Below are 9,081 nucleotides of genomic sequence, written 5' to 3' on the forward strand. Positions count from 1 at the left end.
AGGATGTGTTTAACTTGTGGGTTCTGGGAAGTAGATGTTGAGGTAGTACCTATTGTCCTTTTATTCAAACCCTGGGAGTTACTTCTACGTTATACTTACTCTATGCTTTGCTCGTAGACGTGGTTTGGGTGAGTGATTCATGACAGTTGTGAGAATTATTGTTAACTAAGGATTTACTTAAGTTTGCTACTTTAACACACATCTAGGTGGATTGTTTGTGGACACCTGGGGCAATCTAGTGTTGTCCAAGGAGATCTCGGGGAATCCGTGTGATCATCCTATGGTCCGCCACCCAGGCTCAAAGGGATCATATTATTATTCATGCTGGAAACTTCCGTGTGCAGCCACAAGCCATTATGGGCTCTGGCATAGTTGAGTATGTTGTGTGACCTCTTTTAGTGGTAAACTAGCAGATGTAGGGGATGTAGGTGGTACGGTTTACCCGTCGAAAGGGCTAATGCTTCTGAAAGACCGTGTCTCGGTCATCCGTTTCTCAAACATCATGTAGGTTTGCCGTGTCCCCGGTTATGGTCATCTTGAGTATCTGGTACTTGAATTATTATGTTGATCTCATCACTTTACTCTAATTAATTTCTTGGGTTGATAATTACTTTAATTGGGATTGAGATGGGGTTTCCATTCTCAATGTTTTCAACAAACCTTGTAGTTAAGCAAAAATATATTCCTTTGCAGTAGGGAAAAATTGGCTTTACGCAAAATCATTAACCTTAGAGCCTCCACCAGCCATATATGCATATGGTTATAGCTGTTACATGTTCTTTGCTCTACAGTGTTATACTTGCCAGCATATTCCATGTGCTGACCCGTTTCGGGCTGCAACGTATTATGTTGCAGACTTTTCAGGCGAAGAGTAAGGTGCGCTAGGTCGTTGTCATGCACTCAGCTATGCCGTTGGAGTTGATGGACTTGCTTTATCTTCCAAGCCTTCCGATGTTATCTTATTTAGATGGCCTTTAGCCATATTATTGTAATAGTTCTCTTTTGAGACATTCGATGAAATAAGTGTGTGATTGAAACTCTGTTATAAATCCTTCAAGTACCGTGTGTGTCAGCATTACCAATCCAGGGATGACACTTATGCACAGAGATTTGACCGTCTGAGGTCGGATCGCTACAGTGTCATATCTAATAAAGTACGATTACGACATTCGGAGACACCATTACATTGTGGTGTTCCAGGTGGCGTGAGTTGTGAAACAATTCCACATTGTTTTAAATGATGGCCAAACTCGTAACTCAAATATTCGCCTCTGCGATCAGATCGTAGAAACTTTATTTTCTTTTTACGGTGATTCTCCACTTCACTCTAAAATTCTTTAAACTTTTCAAATGTTTCAGACTTGTGTTTCATCAAGTAGATATAACCATACCTACTTAAACCATCTGTGAAGGTTAGAAAATAACGATACCCGCCACATGCTTCAACACTCATCGGATGGCATACATTGGTATCTACTATTTCCAATAAGTCATTAGCTCGCTCCATTGTTCTGGAGAACGGAGTTTTAGTCATCTTACCCATGAGGCATGGTTCACAAGTATCAAATGATTCATAATCAAGTGATTCCAAAAGTCCATATGCATGGAGTTTCTTCATGCGCTTTACACCAATATGACCTAAACGACAGTGCCACAACTATGTTGTGCTATCATTATCAACTTTGCATCTTTTGGCATCAATATTATGAATATGTGTATCACTACGATCGAGATTCAACAAGAATAGACCATTCATTAAAGGTGGATGACCATAAAAGATATTACTCATATAAATAGAACAACATTATTCTCTGACTAAAATGAATAAATGTATCGCAATAAACAAGATCCGGATATAATGTTCATGCTCAATGCTGGCACCAAATAACAATTATTCAGGTCTAAAACTAATCCCGAAGGTAGATGTAGAGGTAGCGCGCCGACGGTGATCACATCAACCTTGGAACCATTCCTGACGCGCATCGTCACCTCGTCCTTAGCCAATCTTCGTTTATTTCGCTGCTCCTATTTCAAGTTACAAATATGAGCATACAGACGAGTATCAAATACACAGGCGCTACTATGACCATTAGTAAGGAACACATCAATAACATGTATATCAAATATACCTTTGTTCACTTTGCCATCCTTCTTATCTGCCAAGTATTAGGGGCAGTTCCGATTCGACTGACCATTTCCTTTGTAGTAGAAGCACTCAGTTTGAGGCTTGGGTCTAGCTTTGGGCTTTTTCACGGGAGCGACAACTTGCTTGTCGTTCTTCTTGATGTTCCCTTTCTTTCCCTTGCCCTTTTTCTTGAAACTAGTGGTCTTGTTAACCATCAACACTTAATGCTCCTTCTTGATTTCTACCTCCACCGATTTCAGCATCGCGAAGAGCTCGGGAATCATTTTCGTCATCCCTTGCATATTATAGTTCATCACAAAGCTTTGGAGCTTGGTGACAGTGACTGAAGAACTCTGTCAATAACACTCTCAACTGGAAGATCAATTCCCAGCTGAGTCAAGTGGTTATAGTACCCAGACATTTTGAGTATGTGTTCACTGGCAGAACTATTCTCCTCCATCTTAAAGCTAAAGAACTTGTTGGATACTTCATATCTCTCAACCCGGGCATTAGCTTGAAATATCAACTTCGGCTCTTGGAACATCTCATATGCTCTGGGGCGTTCAAAACATTTTTGAAGTCCCGGTTGCAATCCATAAAGCATGGCACATTGAACTATCGAGCAGTCATTAGATCAAGCCTACCAGACGTTCATAACGTCTGCATCAACTCCTGCAGCAAGTCTGTCACCTAGCGATGCATCAAGGACATAATTCTTCTGTGCAGCAATGAGGATAATCCTCAAGTTATGGACCCAGTCCAAGTAGTTGCTTGATACATCTCCAACGTATCTATAATTTTTTATTGTTACATGCTATTATATTATCCATCTTGGATGTTTTATATGCATTTATATGCTATTTTATATTATTTTTTAGACTAACCTATTAACCTAGATCCCAGTGCCAGTTTCTGTTTTTTCCTTGTTTTTGAGTTTCGCAGAAAATGAATATCAAACGGAGTCCAAATGAGCTGAAAATTTACGGTTATTTTTTATGGACCAGAAGAAGCCCCCGAAGCAATAGAGTTGGGCCAGAAGAGCCACGAGGCCTCCACAAGGGTGGAGGGCGCGCGCCCTGTCTTGTCGTTGCCTCATGGACCCCCTGACTTGTTGTCGATGCCAAAAATTCCTATAAATATAGAAACCCCCAGAAATAAACCTAGATCGGGAGTTCCGCCGTCGTAAGCCTCTGTAGCCACGAAAAACCAACCGGGACCCCATTCCGGCACCCTACCGGAGGGGGAAACCATCACCGGTGGCCATCTTCATCATCCTGGCGGTCTCCATGATGAGGAAGGAGTAGTTCACCCTCGGGCTGAGGGTATGTACCAATAGCTATGTGTTTGATCTCTCTCTCTCTCTCGTGTTCTTGATTTGGCATGATCTTGATGTACCGTGAGCTTTGTTATTATAGTTGAATCATATGGTGTTTCTCCCCCTGTACCTTCTTACGATGAATTGAGTTTTACCTTTGAGGTTTCACTATTATCGGATTGAATACTATTATGGATTTGAGAACACTTGATGTATGTCCTGCATAGGATACCATTGGTGACAATGGGGTGTTCTATTGATTCACTTGATGTATGTTCGGGCACTCAACTCACGGATTCACGAGGTGACATTGGGGTAATCTATTCATAGGGCTTGATGCACATTTTCGTCCTTGTTTCTTGATACGTCCATTTTGCATCATGCTTTTATATCGATATTTATTGCATTATGGGTTGTTATTACACATTATGTCACAATACTTATGCCTATTCTCTCTTATTTTACAAGGTTTACATGAAGAGGGGGAATGCCAGCAGCTGGAATTCTAGGCTGGAAAAGGAGCAAATATTAGAGACCTATTCTGCACATCTCCCAAATTCCTGAAACTCCACAGGAGCACTTTTCAGAATGTATAAAAAATATTGGGCGCAAGAAGTACCAGAGGGGGCCACCCACCCGCCATAAGGGTGGGGGGCGCCCTACCCCCCTGGGCATGCCCCCTGCCTCGTGGGCCCCCTGGTGGACCTCCGATGCCCATCTTTGACTATATGAAGTCTTTCGTCCGAGAAAATAATAATAAGCAAGCTCACGGGAAGAAACTCCGCCAGCACGAGGCGGAACCAATCTAGGGCTCCAGCAGAGCTGTTCTGCCGGGGAAACTTCCCTCTGGGAGGGAGAAATCATCACCGTCATCATCACCAACGATCCTCTCATCGGGAGGGGGTCAATCTCCATCAACATCTTCACTAGCACCATCTCATCTCAAACCCTAGTTCATCTCTTGTATCCAATCTTTGTATCCAAACCTCAGATTGGTACCCGTGGGTTGCTAGTAGTGTTGATTACTCCTTGTAGTTGATGCTAGTTGGTTTACTTGGTGGAATATCATATGTTTAGATCCATTATGCATATTAATACCCCTCTGATTATGAACATGAATATGCTTTGTGAGTAGTCATGTTTGTTCCCAAGGACATGGGAGAAGTCTTGCTATAAGTAGTCATGTGAATTTGGTATTCGTTCGATATTTTGATGAGATGTATGTTGTCATGTGAACGTCGACTACATGACACTTCACCATTGTTTGGGCCTAGAGGGAGGCATTGGGAAGTAATAAGTAGATGATGGGTTGCTAGAGTGACAGAAGCTTAAACCTTAGTTTATGCGTTGCTTCATAAGGGGCTGATTTGGATCCACATGTTTCATGCTATGGTTAGGTTTACCTTAATACTTCTGTTGTAGTTGCGGATGCTTGCAATGGGGGTTAATCATAAGTGGATGCTTGTCCAAGTAAGGACAGCACCCAAGCACCGGTCCACCCACATATCAGATTATCAAAGTAGCGAACGTGAATCATATGAACGTGATGAAAACTAGCTTGACGATAATTCCCATGTGTCCTCTGGAGCGCTTTCCTTCATATAAGAGTTTGTCCAGGCTTGTCCTTTGCTACAAAAAGGATTGGTCCATCTTGCTGCACCTTATTTACTTTCATTACTTGCTACTCGTTACAAATTACCTTATCACAAAACTATCTGTTACCGATAATTTCAGTACTTGCAGAGAATACCTTACTGAAAACTGCTTATCATTTCCTTCTGCTCCTCGTTGGGTTCGACACTCTTACTTATAGAAAAGGCTATGATAGATCCGCTACACTTGTGGGTCATCAAGACTCTTTTCTGGCGCTGTTGCCGGGGAGTAAAGCACCTTTGGTAGGTGGAATTTGGTAAGGAAAAATTTATATAGTGTGCTGAAATTTACTGTCACTTGTTACTATGAAACATAATCCTTTGAGGGGCTTGTTCGGGGTATCTTCACCCCGGCCATTAGAGCAAAGAGTTGCTCCTCAACCTACTGAACCTACTAAAAAAATTTACTTTGAAATTCCTTTGGGTATGATAGAGAAACTGCTAGCTAATCCTTTTGCAGGAGATGGAACATTGCATCCCGATTTACACTTAATCTATGTGGATGAAGTTTGTGGATTATTTAAGCTTGCAGGTATGCCCGAGGATGTTATCAAGAAGAAGGTCTTACCTTTATATTTGAAGGGAGATGCATTGACATGGTATAGGCTATGTGATGATATGGGATCATGGGACTACAAGCAATTGAAATTGGAATTTCACCAGAAGTTTTATCCTATGCATCTTCTTCATCGTGATCGTAATTATATATATGATTTTTGGCCTCGCGAAGGAGAAAGCATCGCTCAAGCTTGGGGGAGGCTTAAGTCAATGTTATATTCATGCCCCAATCATGAGCTCTCAAGATAAATGATTATTCAAAAAATTATGCTCAGCTTTCTCTCAGTAATCGCTCCATGCTCGATACTTCTTGTATTGGGTCTTTTATAATGAAGACTATTGAATTCAAATGGGATTTATTGGAAAGAATTAAATGCAACTATGAAGATTGGGACCTCGACGAAGGTAAGAAGTCGGGTATAACACCTAAGTTTGATTGTGTTAAACCTTTTATGGATACCGATGCTTTCCGTGAATTTAGCACTAAATATGGACTTGACTCTGAGATAGTAGCTTCCTTTTGTGAATCCTTTGCTACTCATGTTGATCTCCCTAAGGAGAAGTGGTTTAAATATAATCCTCCCATTGAAGTAAAATTAGTTGCACCTATTAAAGTTGAAGAAAAGACTATCACTTATAATGATCCTGTTGTTCCTACTGCTTATGTTGAGAAACCACCTTTCCCTGTTAGAATAAAGGACCATGCTAAAGTTTCAACTGTAGTCAACAAAAGTAATATTAGGACACACAACCCCCCTAAGCAAGTTAAAGTTGAACCTAATATTGCTATGGTTAAAGATCTCTTGGCCGATAATATTGAAGGGCATGTTATTTACTTCTATGATGAGACTGCTAGAATTGCTAAACCTGATACTAAAAATAAACATAGACCTGTTGTAGGCATGCATGTTATTTCTGTTAAAATAGGAGATCATTGCTATCATGGCTTATGTGATATGGGTGCTAGTGCAAGTGCAATACCTCATTCCTTATACAAAGAAATTATGCATGATATTGCACCTGCTGAGATAGAAGATATCGATGTTACCATTAAGCTTCCAATAGAGATACTATTTCACCAATTGGGATTGTTAGAGAAGTTGAAGTCTTGTGTGGGAAGGTTAAATATCCTGCTGATTTTCTTGTTCTTGGTTCCCCACAAGATAGCTTTTGTCCCATTATATTTCATAGACCCTTCTTGAATACTGTTAATGCTAAGATAGACTGCAATAAGGATACTATTTCTGTTGGTTTAGGGGATATGTCTCATGAGTCATGAGTTTAATTTTGCTAAGTTTTGTAGACAACCCCGTGATGAGGAATTGCCTAGTAAAGATGAAATTATTGGCCTTGCTTCTATTGTCATGCCTCCTACTGATCCTTTAGAACAATATTTACTAGACCATGAAAATGATATGTTTATGAATGAAAGAAGGGAAATAGATGAAGTATTCTTTAAACAGGGACCTATTCTGAAACACAACTTGCCTGTTGAAATCCTAGGGGATCCTCCTCCACCCAAGGGTGATCCCGTGTTTGAGCTTAAACCATTACCTGATACTCTTAAATATGCTTATCTTAATGAAAAGAAGATATATCATGTTATTATTAGTGCTAACCTTTCAGAGAAGGAGGAAGAGAAATTATTGAAAACTCTGAAGAAGCACCGTGCTGCTATTGGATATACTCTTGATGATCTTAAGGGCATTAGTCCCACTCTATGTCAACACAAAATAAATTTGGAGAAAGACGCCAAACCAGTTATTGATCACCAACGATGGCTAAATCCTAAGATGAAAGAAGTGGTAAGAAAAGGAAATATTAAAGCTCCTTGAGGCGGGTATAATTTATCCCGTTACTGATAGTCAGTGGGTAAGTCATGTCCATTGTGTCCCTAAGAAGGGAGGTATTACTGTTGTTCCTAATGATAAAGATGAATTGATCCCGCAAAGAATTATTACAGGTTATAGGATTGTAATTGATTTCTGCAAATTAAATAAAGCTACTAAAAAAGATCATTACCCTTTGCCTTTTATTGATAAAATGCTAGAAAGATTATCCAAACATACACATTTTTGCTTTCTAGATGGTTACTCTGGCTTCTCTCAAATACCTGTGCAAGCTGATGATCAAGCAAAGACCACTTTTACTTTCCCTTTCGGTACTTTTGCTTATAGACGTATGCCTTTTGGTTTATGTAATGCACCTGCTACCTTTCAAAGATGCATGATGGCTATATTCTCTGACTTCTGTGAAAAGATATGTGAGGTTTTCATGGACGATTTCTCCGTTTATGGATCCTCTTTTGATGATTGCTTGAGCAACCTTGATCGAGTTTTGCAGAGATGTGAAGAAACTAATCTTGTCTTGAACTGGGAGAAGTGCCACTTTATGGTTAATGAAGGTATTGTCTTGGGGCATAAAATTTCCGAAAGAGGTATTGAAGTTGATAAAGCTAAAGTTGATGCTATTGAAAAGATGTCGTGTCCCAAGGACATCAAAGGTATAAGAAGTTTCCTTGGACATGCCGGTTTTTATAGGAGGTTCATTAAGGACTTCTAAAAAAATTCTCGGCCTCTGACTAAACTATTGCAAAAAGATATTACTTTTGTATTTGATGATGATTGTGTATGTGACAGCCTGATTTTTGGCCCTTTCTTTTTCTTTTGTTTTTCTCAGGTTTTTGCTTGAGTTTTCTTTTTCTGTGGCTTTGTGGTCTGGAAACTGAAGAAGATGCCCTCTTCTTTGCTTCCAGAGTGGCTTGTCATTCCCAAATCCTTCCCTAGACCCTGTCATTTTCATCCTAGCCCAAATCCCAATATTCTTTTTTATTGGGAATATTCCTTTTCTATTAAAGGAATAACCCAATTTGCCCTAGGTTGTGAAGCAACCTTTATTTCCATCACTCCTAAAATTCCCAAGTAATTCTCATAAATTTTTTGGGTCACATCTTTCTCAAATATGGAAAAATATTTCATTTGCCATGTTCCTCATCATGCTCAAATAATTCATTTCCTATTCTGCCCAAAATGGCAAAATGTGAAGCAAGTGCCATTTATCTTTTCCCAATTGACCTCAAACTCCTTGGACACCTTTTCCTGTCTATATCATTGCCACATGCCAAAGTGCAACCTCATTTTCCTAGTAATTATTTAATTACGATTTTCCAAAGTTCCTGTCCGAGGGAAGTGGTTGTGAAGGAAGTACAAGCTAGGCATATCCAAATGAGTTGCAATTTTGCATGGCCCTTCATATAACCAAATCATCACTCTCCACCGAAGTAGAGCTCATGTCATGCCTCCATGTGAGCTAACCATCAGTTCTTTGATTCTATCCAAAATTTCAGTTTGTGAAGCAAGTATATTGTATCTTGCTCCATTATGGCTGCCAATTTTTCTAGGCCTTCTTTTATCCATATAACCTACTGAAGG

This window comes from Triticum urartu, chromosome 4 (assembly GCF_003073215.2).
Source record: "Triticum urartu cultivar G1812 chromosome 4, Tu2.1, whole genome shotgun sequence".
Taxonomy (NCBI): Eukaryota; Viridiplantae; Streptophyta; class Magnoliopsida; order Poales; family Poaceae; genus Triticum; species Triticum urartu.